Here is a 12,635-nt window from a genome sequence, read left to right as displayed (position 1 = left end):
CAACGTGTGTGCTCAGGTGTACTATGAAGCACATTTTCCCTTTAAACTCAGAGCACTACACAGCCCCAGTTTATAGCTATTTTGTTTAAACTATGGGTGTCTGCAACAATCATCCCTGGCTTCAAACTGGCAGATATGACCAAGTGACCCAAGCCCCACTTCTTTCTACATGCATGTAGTGTGTGGATGTATGTTAAAAGGGGGTGGGGCTTTGATTGCCCGGTCATGGCTGCCATTTGGAAGCCAATGGCACCCTTGGTCTGCAGACACCCTTGGTCTACAGAATTCTGGGAACTGAAGTCCACACATCTTAAAGTTGCTAAGTTTCAAAAATGCTGGTCTACACTATAGAAAGAAATGGATTTGGGAAGAGTGTCACTGTAAGGGATTTGGTGGATTGTCCCAGACTATGTTGGATTCTGGACAATCTATGGAGTCTAGCTTTCTTCTTGAAAGTCTCGCCTGATGAGATCAACAAAAATGTCTTTGGATTGATGGTTTAGTTCTCCATTTACATTTCTGAGGAAACCTAGCGGCTGAAGGAAGGAGTTTTATGCTTGATACTCAAAACAGCAAACGTATTTAAGGCATGTTTAGAACATGGATGGGAAGTAAAGATTCTTGAAGATTCCATGTGTTCAGGCTGCAGGGCTCTCCTGCAGGGTGTTGGGCAAACACTAGGGGGCGCTCTGCCCTTTCCCTTTTTTTACTCCCTCTCTGGTATTCAGGGTATGGCAAATCCTGTTTTTTCTAGCAGATTTATTGCCACATTACATATTTCATGGATTAAGGACAGCACACAACACAAACCAGGCAATAACAGGCAGAAAATAGGAGTGTAGGATTCGTCATGAAGCTCAGTGAATTGAAAGGGATGATGCTGGTGGTCATGGTGATGATGATATAATGCAAGGTGAAAAACAGAGTCTGGGATAACAGGAGGTGGCAAGGAGGATGAGCAGAACAGATACTCCAGAAAGCTTTACATGTTGGATTTACAATACAGAGTTGAACCATTATACCAGGGGCTATTGGAACAATCTATGGCAAGAAATGGAACCGATTCAAAGATAAATGCTGTTCACACAAGGATCTCATTGGGTAATCATCCAGCCCTTTCACTGATGGGTCCAGATGACGTCTTCTTCTAGAGGCACACTCCACCAGCTTTGATCACAGACCATGCTAGTTGGAAACATGGGAGGGAAAATCAGGACCAGTTTTGTTTAGAAGGCAAGGAGGGTCATTTGCACCAGACTGCGCTCGTGAATGGACTGGGGCCTCATTGAAAATATGAGCCAGTATGTGAAATGCAAAGGAGGAATCCTTTTTATCCAGGATAGTAAAACTTACCCATTAAAATATAATTCTAGAAAGTATACAGGATATATTTTAGAAGATAGCAGGCTCCTGTTTACTAGGCTATTGGCTTCAGTGGACACTTGATAACAGGCACATTAATTACATTGCATTCATATTGATTTGTTTAACCATGGTTAATGATGCACACACACATACACTCACACAACCATGATGAATCCTTGGTCATAGTTCCCACCTTACACTGCCTGGATTCACACGAACACACTTAAGCATCAAGGGATGGGAGAAATGTTTGTTTTGTTCCCACCTGAACGCATTTAGAATACAAATTCCTTATTTTCGAATCTACCTGCAAGCTGGAATTTAGCTATCATCACTCAAGCATGCAAATTACTTTTGGTTTTAATATGATGTGAGAACCAAAGATGAGGTAAAAAGAAACAGGAGGATTTTTGGAGTCTTGCAAAGGTTACGACTGAATTACAAAGCACCTGGATGACCCCCCTTTGCTCACCCCTGGTGCACGCCAGACTGTTTGGTGGCTTCCTCTTTTGCAGGTTGGGGAACAGAGGAAAGCCCCAACTTGTACCAACAGGCAGGTTTCAGAATAGGGACAGAGTGGTAGCAACTTCAAGACTGACCAACATTATTGGGCTATAAGCTTTCATCTCCGCAGATTAACCCAGTTCGCCCCTCTGTCTATGGGTTTGTGTCTCTCTGTGCTTTGGCATGTTATGCAAAGACCCGGCTCTCCGGAGGAGGCTTTAATGCTAGGAAAGATGGAAGTAAAGAGAAGAAGAGGACAACCAGCAGCAAGGGGGATGGACTCAGAGTGGCAATGAGTGCCCCACTGGAAGGTTACCTGAAGGACCAGGTAAGGGACAAGTTGTCACAGAGAAAATCTATCTATGTGGTCACTAGGAGTCAAAAATGACTCTTCTACTAATCCCCTGTTGATTGCCCCTAAAGCCACACTGGCTATGCACATGATGAAGGTGTGTGTGACCACAGGGCTTCCTCAAGAGATTAAAGGGTATCTTTTGAGTATGATGTACCTGGCTGGCCACCATGCATGCATAAGATGGTGAGCAAAAGGCCAGACTCTTTGGTGCCCTCTCTGCTAAGGTTAGTACCTTCTCATCTCTGTGCAGTGAACACTCGTGCGTGTTGTCTTCAAGACCTTCTCATCATCCTCCACTATTTATTTCAAGGGATGCATCTTTTATCTCCTTTCTCCAGACCCTTTTGCAGCTGAATTTCTACCAGCCTATCCTTGCAATGTGAGTAGGAGAAGGGAAGGAATGATGATGAGTGGCAGAAATCAACAGGATGCAATGCAAAGGTAGCCTTCATTGTCCTGGTTGCTCCGATGTTCATGGGGTTTCTTTCAGTGGCTGAAGGTAGGGTAATGTTTTCTGCTGTTCTTCTTGACTCTTCTCAGTTTTCCTCTTCCCTCTGACCCAGGTTGTAGGGACTGAATTTCAGAGCGCTGCCTGAGCAGAACCACCTTCAGGTAAGCAATTTGGTAGGAATGGGAGAAATGTTTGTTTTGTTCTCATCTGAATGCATTTAGAATACAAATTCCTTATTTTCGAATCTACCTGCAAGCTGGAATTTAGCTATCATCACTCAAAATTTGCACATCTCCAAATTTAGACGTGCACTTTGCCAACCATTAAAACAGACGTTGGAAAAGCCTGAATCAAAATTGCGTATAGTCATGAAATTAGTATGTATAAACATGGTTTCTGCAACAACTGTTTACCTTAGGCAAACTTAGAAACATAGATAAGTGTGTTGAATGTGCCCCAAATGCAAACTATAAATTCTGATGTTTTGATGAACCAATGTGGATAAAAACCAATAAAAACAAGATGATGGGGGAAATCAAAATTGGTAGGATCACCCATCCTTAATCTTTGGGTTATTTGGAATTTTGCCTGGCAGTGAACTATCTGATTGCTGGGCTATTGATTATTCAGACCACATAATCATATACACATATATGCACACACACCTGCACATACAGAGGGAAACTATTTTACTCTCATTTATTTACTCTTCCATCGCCTCATTCTTGCAGTGTCAACTGGAATTTGAAAACACCCTGAAATGATACCTTTCCTTGTTTCTCCTCTCCCCACAGTGCAAGCCCTCCAAGTGAGAGGGGTGAGGATCAATGTGCTGCTTTGACAACCCTGATTACTTAAAAACAATCCTCCACCTGGGGAATTGATTCATGTCACTCTCCAAGCAGCCTCTACTGTGCATTATAAACCAATAACGCCCTCCAACGAGAAGGGGGAAGTGGTTGACACATGAGAAACAAATTAATTAAGAATCTAAAGAACTCCCATCCGAGAGAGTGGTAAATATAGACAAGGACAGATTCCACAGTGCCAAAATCGTACTCCGTTGCACAGGAAACCAAAGGCGCAGATGAGCCCTGTGCCGTTGAGTGGAGTGATGGAAGGCTATCCCTGCATGTTGTTCCCAATTCATTCCCATTCATTTCTCTTGCCTACAAAATTAGCTTTCAATACAACTTGCTTTCTCCTTTCTTTTACTCTGCGCAATTGGAGGAGCTCCGATGTAGATTGATCCAACCCGTTCGTGCAGACCGTAGAACTTATTTTGTGTGTGTGTGTGTGTGTGAGAATTGGATCCATACACCCCGGGCACTGGTACATATTGCACTGGACTGCCACTTGCCAGTTTGTCATTTTTGTCATTTGCTTGAAAGCCGCCCTGTGGATTCTGCAAATGGGAAAAAGGCTTTTTAAAAACGTGTTGGACAGATGGGAGAATTTTGTTCCCCCACTTTTTTTCAGTGTGCATCAGATGCAATTCTGCTTCTGCAAAATCAGAGGAAGCAAATTGGAGAATAATACACACACACATGCGTGCGCACACACACGGCATCAACATGATGCTAGGCAACGGCTAGGAATAGCCTCACAGACACTTGTCAAAAAAACCTCAATCCAGACTCAGAGAATGGCAGATCGCTCAGCACCTTTAGCCTTTCCTGACAGCCCAGATGCCAGAAGTCTTCCACACAGCCATCAAGGGAGCCTGCTAGGCACGCTCCATCTTCCTAACAGCCTGTGTGCCTTCTCTGAGCCCCCTTAAGACAAATGAATCTGTCCTGGCTTTGAGAAGAGACACTCCAGCAGCTTGGAGTTAATGTGAAATCAAGTCTCTTCTCTTTTAGAGGCCCAAGATTGCTAAGCGCTGCAAGGAAGAGAGGGAGAGGTAGGGGTTGCGTTCTGAGGACAGTTAAGGTGCAGAGGGCGAGGGATTGGCAAGGTGAGAAGTAAGATGTCAATAGGACATCAAGCATATGATTGTTTGGTCCTGCTTGTCTTGGCCAAGGCCAGCCCTACAGTGAGGCAGAATGAGCTAGTGGCCTTACATGGCAGATGTTGAAGGTGGCAGCAAGGAATTAGTTGAGAGACCTGTTATCCATGAAGCCAACCTCAAATTCCCCAGCTAGGCTCTCTGATTCATAGGAGCTTGGCCTATTCCCAATCTGGTGTCCCCTAGAAATGTTGGAGCTATAGACTCCAGTTTCCCAGCCCATACATCTAAAAGACACTGGATTCAGGAAGGCTGCTGTAGATCCAAGGTCCACACTCTTCTCCATTTCAGGTGGCAACAGCTCTGAAAAAGAGCTTGACAGAAGTCTTTCCAGACCTTAAAGGTGACTCGGTCCTTTTAAATAGAGATCCTGGGGGGATAGAACCTGAGAACAAATATAGAAGAGTTATTTGGTGGATTTTGATGGATGGTCATAGGAGAACTTATCATCTTCAAGTGAAGTATCTTACTTTGCATCGTGTTTCATGAAAGCCTGTCCAGATTGCTTGCTTACACATGATAGGCTCTTTGACAGCCCCCTCAGACTGAAAAGGATTCTTTGCATGCAAGATTTTCAAAGTCTTCTTTAACAAGATTATTGAAATGAAAGAGATGGAGTTGCCAGAATTCCTATTTACAACCCATACATTCTTGTTTACCTGAGGACAGAGAATTTTTGATTTTTCTAATAGCTTCCTCAGCTTTGGCAGGCCTTATCATGGACAAAAGCTTACAGCTAGCTGTTCATATAACAATCCCCAGAATCTTTATTAGGCTGGGAACCAACCCCTACAACATGCTTGCATGAAAACCCTTCTGTATCCAGATGTGTGGAACTGTTGCCGGGGAAACATCAGGGGAGGAGGAGGAAGAGGATATCAGGATCCCAGATTTTAAAGGCCAAGCAGCAGCTCTGCCCAGATTAAAGGAGACCCGCTCTAGCCATAACCATTTTGGAGAAATAAGATTTGCAAACAATTTAAATTGCTCAAGGAGCACCAAAGACTCCATTCCTGGACAAATTCATCCAATAGTTTCAAGCTATTGACAGACAGGCAAGCAGCCAAAATCCCCTTAAACGGGACGTTCATACTCAACAGAGGAAAACCGCAATGGAAAACTATCGTGCCAGAGAAATTTTGCTGCCTATATACGTTCATACGCAAACATACATGCGCGTGCATGTACGTGCTCGAAAGGAGGACGCTATGCCCTTATACCACCCTTTACTCAGAAGTAAACCTCACTGAGTTCAATGGGACTTACTCTCAGATAAGTGAGCAGCGGATTGCAGCTTTGAAAACTTTGCAGCGAGCAAAAACCTATTTTTCTTTCCAATCCCAGCAACAGCTTATTGCAAGTCACCCTGACCCAACCACCCCCTACCCCCAAATTACAGGTCTGCACCTTTCTCTCCTGTTGAAAATTGGTCTGTAAAAGACGATGTATGCGCCAAAGTGAATATTATGTTCTCACAGAAGAAAGGAACCAAACACTCACTCGGGGGAGACAAAACCCCTTCCTGTACTGAATGCTGGAAACGAGGGCTGCAAAAGGTTCTTTATGCGTAAGTTAACAACCTGTGTGTGCGCGTGTGTGCGTGTACACATAAAAGAAAAGGAGGGGGCAGAGAATGAATATCCTTCTATTCTTCTGGCATGACATCATCATGAGCCAATCAGCAAACTCCTTTTGTCTCCTACCTTTAAATAAGAGGAAATTCATCACATTCATTTGCAAGATATAGCAATGTGTTAAGGCGCGCACACATTCAAATGCATCCTCTCCGTATCATTTGCAAACAATCTGTTCATTTTTCAACCAGTGATCGTTGCTTCTCCAGTGCAGAGTAAGGGGATCTGGTTTAGCAGCAGGCATCCCAAAATAGGGGTATTGCTGGCTCAGAAAGACTGGTGTTTTTTAACCTCTTTCCTTTCCTTTCTCCCCCCCTCCCCTCTTTTTTTGCCAAATGGGTTAGACTATGAGCCTGCAGGCACAGTGGGCCTTGTCTTTCATCAATGGGCCCGTTAACTACTGCGGAATGCCTTCCCCAACTTCCTAACACCATCTGGAAAACAGGACAAGAATTAAGCATTGAGGCTGCAAACCAGGAGGGTCTGCAAGGTATGGTCAAAAAAGTCAACATAGGGGCTGCAAAGCAGTGATTGAAGTGCCATCAGTTTTTATGAGCATCGTGTCTGCCATGCGTTGCTTCGGACAGTCAGGTGCCTTCCTGACTTTTTTTGAACCATATCCTGTGGACACCCCCGGGGCAAAGAAACTTAACCACCTTTAATGCATGCACCTTTCTCCATGTTTTAACCCCTTTCTCGTGCATTTTCCCTCCCTTCCCCTATGCACTGTAGTTTTCAGAGTTGCGGAGCATATCGCAAACTCTAGAAAGTCCAGATTGCCACATACACGGGCATTCCAAGTTGTCCCCTATCAGCAGTTGCCAACGTTTGAGGTGTTGCCCCAGTCAGTCTGTAGGGGGGCTCAAAATAGCAAAAGACACCTTCCATGTTTGGCAGATCTCTGATAAGTATATTCATGTAAAGGTTTTGATCTCATCTCCTTTCAAGTCAGCCCTGAAAAGCAACTTTGCCGAGGGAATTGCCATGCAGTTTTGTTCTCTCAACGCTTTATACAGCAAAAATCCGCTTGTGTCGTGGTATATGCCTCACCGTAATTGACAAGGTAGCAAAGAGTGCTAGTGCGGTGTTGGCTATTTTGTTAACAACTTTCAACTCCTCGGCAGCCTCTCGGTCTGCTCCTGCAGCAACTGCCCGTTGCAGTCCAGTCTTAAACCTATGCTTCAGTATCTCTGCTTGGAGGACCAACGAAAGATCATTGCTCCAGCCACCCAAGGCTTTCTGTTTGCTAGCACAACATGATTTAAAAGGCAGGCGGGTAAGTTTGGCAGATGGAAAAACAAATACCCACGGCAAGACGCTGTGGTGCCAAAAAGTCTTTGCAAGCAAACCTCACCAGCTTGAAGCAGAGGATTTTAGCTCTTCCATTCAATGGCGGCATTGATACTTGAGTGGCGAACAGCCTCTGCAGGAGAAACAGTCGGGGTTTCAACAATTCTTTAATGAAGTGTTCGTCAAACAGTCCACAACTCTCAAAGAATCTATTAATTCTTTGTCTTACTGGAACAGATCAAATCAGTTCTTCTTAAGGCACAGAATGGAGAACTCTTAAAGCCAAAAGAGCTTCTGAGAAAGTTTGCCTTGTGAAGAATAAGGACTACAATGTCCAGCTCAAAGATCGAGGTTATATCCATTCTTAGCCTCAGTGCGGAACTGAATTCAAACAAGTGAAATACCCATCAGGCTGTTTGGCTGCACCCTACAACATCATGATCCTTTCCAAGCACAGGCTCACCGAGTTCTCTTTAGCAAGATTTATTGAGATGGATGAGTTGGGGTCTTGATTTTCTTTCTGACCACCTTTCTGTGAAGGCAGGTCCCTTTGCTTATAAGGGACCAGCTTTCAGCTGCCTGGCTGCATAACAGTCTCCTGGATCTTTATCAATCTGTGAACCAACTCTTACCTTATGCTGAGGGAAGTTTTCAAACCTAGCCTTCAGACGGGGTATACAGTAGCCCAAAAGATCTAGAAAAGTACCAGGATAGATAAAGCTGATCTTTCCTATCCTGACAGAAAAGGATGGAAGAGAGATGCCCTGAATTAGATCAGAGGCATCCTGCTTCTCAGAACAACTAACCTGATGCTGAGTGAGACAGAAAGTCAATAGCTTTTCTCTGTTACATCAGAGATATTCAGAAACATTGGTGGACCAACTGCCTCTCCATACTTCCTGTTCTGCTTTGGACCCCATTTCTTTGCTCAGGTCCAAGGCACCAGAGTTTAAGAAGGATTCATTAAAACCAGAAGAGGAGCAAAGAAAGATGACCCATTTGACCACAGCACTGGGAACTAACTCTTTTGAAGACAGGATCTGAAGACGTTTAGCCTTGAGAATGAGAAAGGAGAGGACTAGGACAGGGACTTCCATACCTGAAGAGATGCAACACAGAAGACATCCCCAAGCTGTCCTCTATTGTCCTGGAATGCAGGAGATAGAATAATGGACTTCAATTACAGGAAAGCAGATTCCAGTTGAATGTTAAGAGAAACATCCAAATAGTATGAACAATTGGACTGTGGAGTTGGTTAAGCAAAGGAAGTGGTGGTTGCCTTTCTCTGGGCACTATAATTTGAATTCTTGCCCCAAGGCAGGGTTGAACCAAGACCTCGCTGTCCCACTTCTGCCTCTACAATCCTGTGAACTTTGACCATTCCACTTGGCCACGATTTCTAAACCACTTTGGGAATTCCAGTGCCTCAAAGGATGGAATATGAAGCTCAAACCCACAATAAGGAGCAGGATTTTTATAGAACAATTTATTCATACCTCTTTAAGTCTGGGCTGCATCGCCTTCCCTTCCCATATACTGGAATGAGAACTTCCTCTAACTTCTCACCAGCTTTGCTGCCAGCACGTCTTGCCTGAGCTGATTATGAGTGGGAATGCTTACAAAGAGGTCTCAGCGACCGAATGCAAGGCATGTTCAGTCAAAAGCAAACCCCACTGTGTTTCATGTGGCTGACATTCAGGAAAGTGTGACTTGGTGGTAACTTAAGTTTCTGAGGCTCTCTTCTCCAGAGGAAACGCTAGACTTTGCACTGGAACATCCCATGACTCAGAAACAAGGAAGACCAAACAGAGACTTCTTTGTCTGAAGGTTTCTCTCTGTCTTTGCTTTTTTCCTGTCTCATTATAAGTCCCCGATTAAAGGTTGTTTATTGATGTTCTCTGGGACTGGCTCCTCACCATGGAGGAGTGGAGCAATCGGGGGAACGGAGGCCTCAGCCTAGAGGACTGTTAGATCACGGCCTTTCCCGTGAACTGCTTATCATATTTGATGAGAAGGTAGGAGAGAAATCCACGAGCAGAGACAGAGGGGGTGGATATGCAGGTAGGGAAATGCATAAGGTAATAGCTGCCTAATCCAGAGAAAAGAGAGCTGTCGATACAGTGTGATCAGATTAAATAATAGGAATTAGAGCAAAGCTGTGCTTTGATTAAAGGAGAAGTCCTTTCTAAAAAGAACCAGTTCTTTTGTTGAATGCAGCATACTCTGCTCACCCAACCCCAGCTTTTCTTTTTATTGCCCACTGCCAGTTGTTTAACGAGCACAGGGCCCCCTCCTTTTCTTCGCTGCAGCCATCTTCCAAGAGAGAATGGTCCCTCACAAGGTATTCCATGAGGGACGAATCTCACTAGCCTCTGCACACAACCAGTCTCAATTCATGTGCTCACCAGAGATTAATCCCCTCCCTGCTCCCAAAGCTTTGGAAAAACCAGGACCGGACAGCCAAATCAAAACAGAAAAGAAAAGCTGAGATTGCAATCTAGGAAGAGACGTGTCCCTCAAGTGTCTTTTATGTTGAAGACTGCCAATGGATTCATCTTGCAGCTTTGGACTGTCTTGGATAACCTCTGTCCTGATCCTTGGTTTCTCTCCCAGACCCAGTGACTCCCTGCTGGAGAATCTTCCACCCCCAGAAGGCATGGAGACATCTCTCCTCCTAGACTCAGACTCAAAAACAGAAATTGAGCCAATCCAAACTTCGCCCACACCCAGCCAGTCTCCCTGCAAGCTAAAAATGCCAACTTTTAAAGGCCCAAATGCTTGCAGATGAGGTGCAGTTGATGGGCTGCTGCTCAAGTTGGTTGTGCATCCATGTTTGAAGCAACATTGTTGTGGGACTCTTGGGTCATGGTTGCTGCTTTTTTCTTCTCCAAGGTCCACTGCTTGGAGTGATATGGCGAATTGTTTCCAGGATTCTGACTCCTCTGATCTCTCTTTGCATTATAGACCATAGAAAGCTGAAGCTTGGGCATGGTAACCCCCTTCTGCATCTCTAGAGTGGAGCTACCACCAAGCCTTGCCTGAAGCTGATAACCAACTCATCTGGTAGGAATTGAGAGCCCTGAGCTGTGCTAAGATAGAGACATTCTTGCCGTTCATATAGTTGTGATCAGGACCTGCTCATGAACTCAGAGACACAATAATTCTAAGCCGTATAGCCTGCCTGAAAGTTGCTGGGGCAACTCTCAGTTGGGTCAGCTCTCACATACATAAACCTCTGGACAGCTCCCCTGCTGTTCAGACCTGGCCCTTTGGTATGCAAGACTGACACCAGCACCATTTGATGGACAGCTCCATTATTAGTCATTACAGTAGTGTTTCTCAACCTTGGTAACTGGAAGATGTGTGGATTTCAACTCCCAGAATTCCCCAGCCAGCTTGGGGAATTCTGGGAGTTGAAGTCCACACATCTTCAGGTTGCCAAGATTGAGAAACACTGCATTACAGTATTCTAGTTTCAAGCTTCTGAAACATTCTGGTTCTTGCATGTTCAGCTGATTTTTTCCCCTTGCCCACTGGACCAAGAGACGGTCAGGTTCAGTGGGTTCAAAATAGGGTCCACGTCCAAGAGGGGGAAGGCCTTTCCGTAGTGCCCATGAGATGCAGGATGGTTAGATAGTCCCACAACCCTAATCCTAATTACAGGCCATTAGCTTTTGCAAGCATCCTTTTTTAAGGCCTTCTTTATGAAGAAAACTTTATTCATGAGTTTACTACTTCATAGGCAGACAGTCCTTCACCTGGCCCTGTGGGCATCTTTTGGGGAGTGCAACCAGGGCACGTGACAACACACGGGTCATGATGGTATCCCTCGAGATGCAATGTATGTCTTTGCATATCATGATGCAAACGATCATAATTTGGTCATTTTCATGAGGATAACATGACGTGTCATTTTGATGTTGCTGTGGCTTGTAATGGATGCCATTTCCTGGCCATTAACTCAGCTTTTATCCTCTGCTACCGATATTCCTCAGAGCAGGCCAATCATTCAGTTGTTGGCCTGGTTGAGAGGATCCAGGGAATCTCTCCTCTGGGTTACCAGGATGAACGTGCTGTTTTAATGCAATGAGCTCTAGATCTTCCTTTGAACAGGCCTGCTCAGGGAGGACACGTTTTGTGGGGAATTAAAGTGGCTGGCAGCATCCGGACCCACTGCAGGAGATCTATCCAAGGCAGGATACTGTAGACATTAAAGATGGTGGAGGCCTCCCAGTTCCTTTCTCTCCTTCTAATCTTAAAAATAAAATCTTTCTCTTCTATTTAGAGTGAACACAAGCAGCTTGTCAATCAAATGTTTCTGCTTATGGAACAAGCAGCTTAAATAAGAGTCTTGGGTTATACCCTGACAGAAAATTACTATTTACTACTGTCGTTGAAGTTCAGAAGCACCAAAATTAGCTGGATCCACCAAGATGAAATATTTTCGCTTTTCTGCATCATCTTCCCCTGCTCCAGAATTAGGGGACAAACTGGATTTTTAAATCCATATTTGTACAGGCAGCAAATGCCTTTATCCAGTCCAATTATAATACAGAACTTAAAAATGTCTTGTGGCAGATAATGAATTAGCTAGCTTTCGGCTGAGTAAATATTTTCCATATTGGAACCTAATCTCCCCTCTTAATCATTGGAATAATTTTGCTTTACTTTATTCAGTCTACAGAGACTGCTGGGGTACACATGCACGTTAAGCTAAGAAAACAGTTCTTTCATAAGATACTGTCGCTAGCTTAAAAGACGTTGGCCCCAGCTTTATGATTTAGCTTCCCCCCCGCCCCAAGAATCTGTTCTGGCTCTTGATTTTAACCATTCCTAGCTGAAGTCACTTATTATACTGCAGTTGGGCTATAATAAAAAGCACAATTGCCTTTCATTAGCTAGTACTTCTGAGCTACCCATAATGCTTAATCCTTCCTCCTTTTAGGATCATCTCCTTCCTGGCTGCATTGTAACCTCTTGCTGATGTTCTCCTCCCAACAAGCTTCACTTTTCTTGGCTGTGTTCACA

This window comes from Python bivittatus, unplaced genomic scaffold (genome assembly GCF_059951505.1).
Source record: "Python bivittatus isolate LINGU-HERP-01145 unplaced genomic scaffold, Pbiv_v1 ctg000530_np1212, whole genome shotgun sequence".
NCBI lineage: Eukaryota > Metazoa > Chordata > Lepidosauria > Squamata > Pythonidae > Python > Python bivittatus.
The sequence above is the reverse complement of the archived record's forward strand: the minus strand, read 5'-3'. Positions refer to the sequence as shown.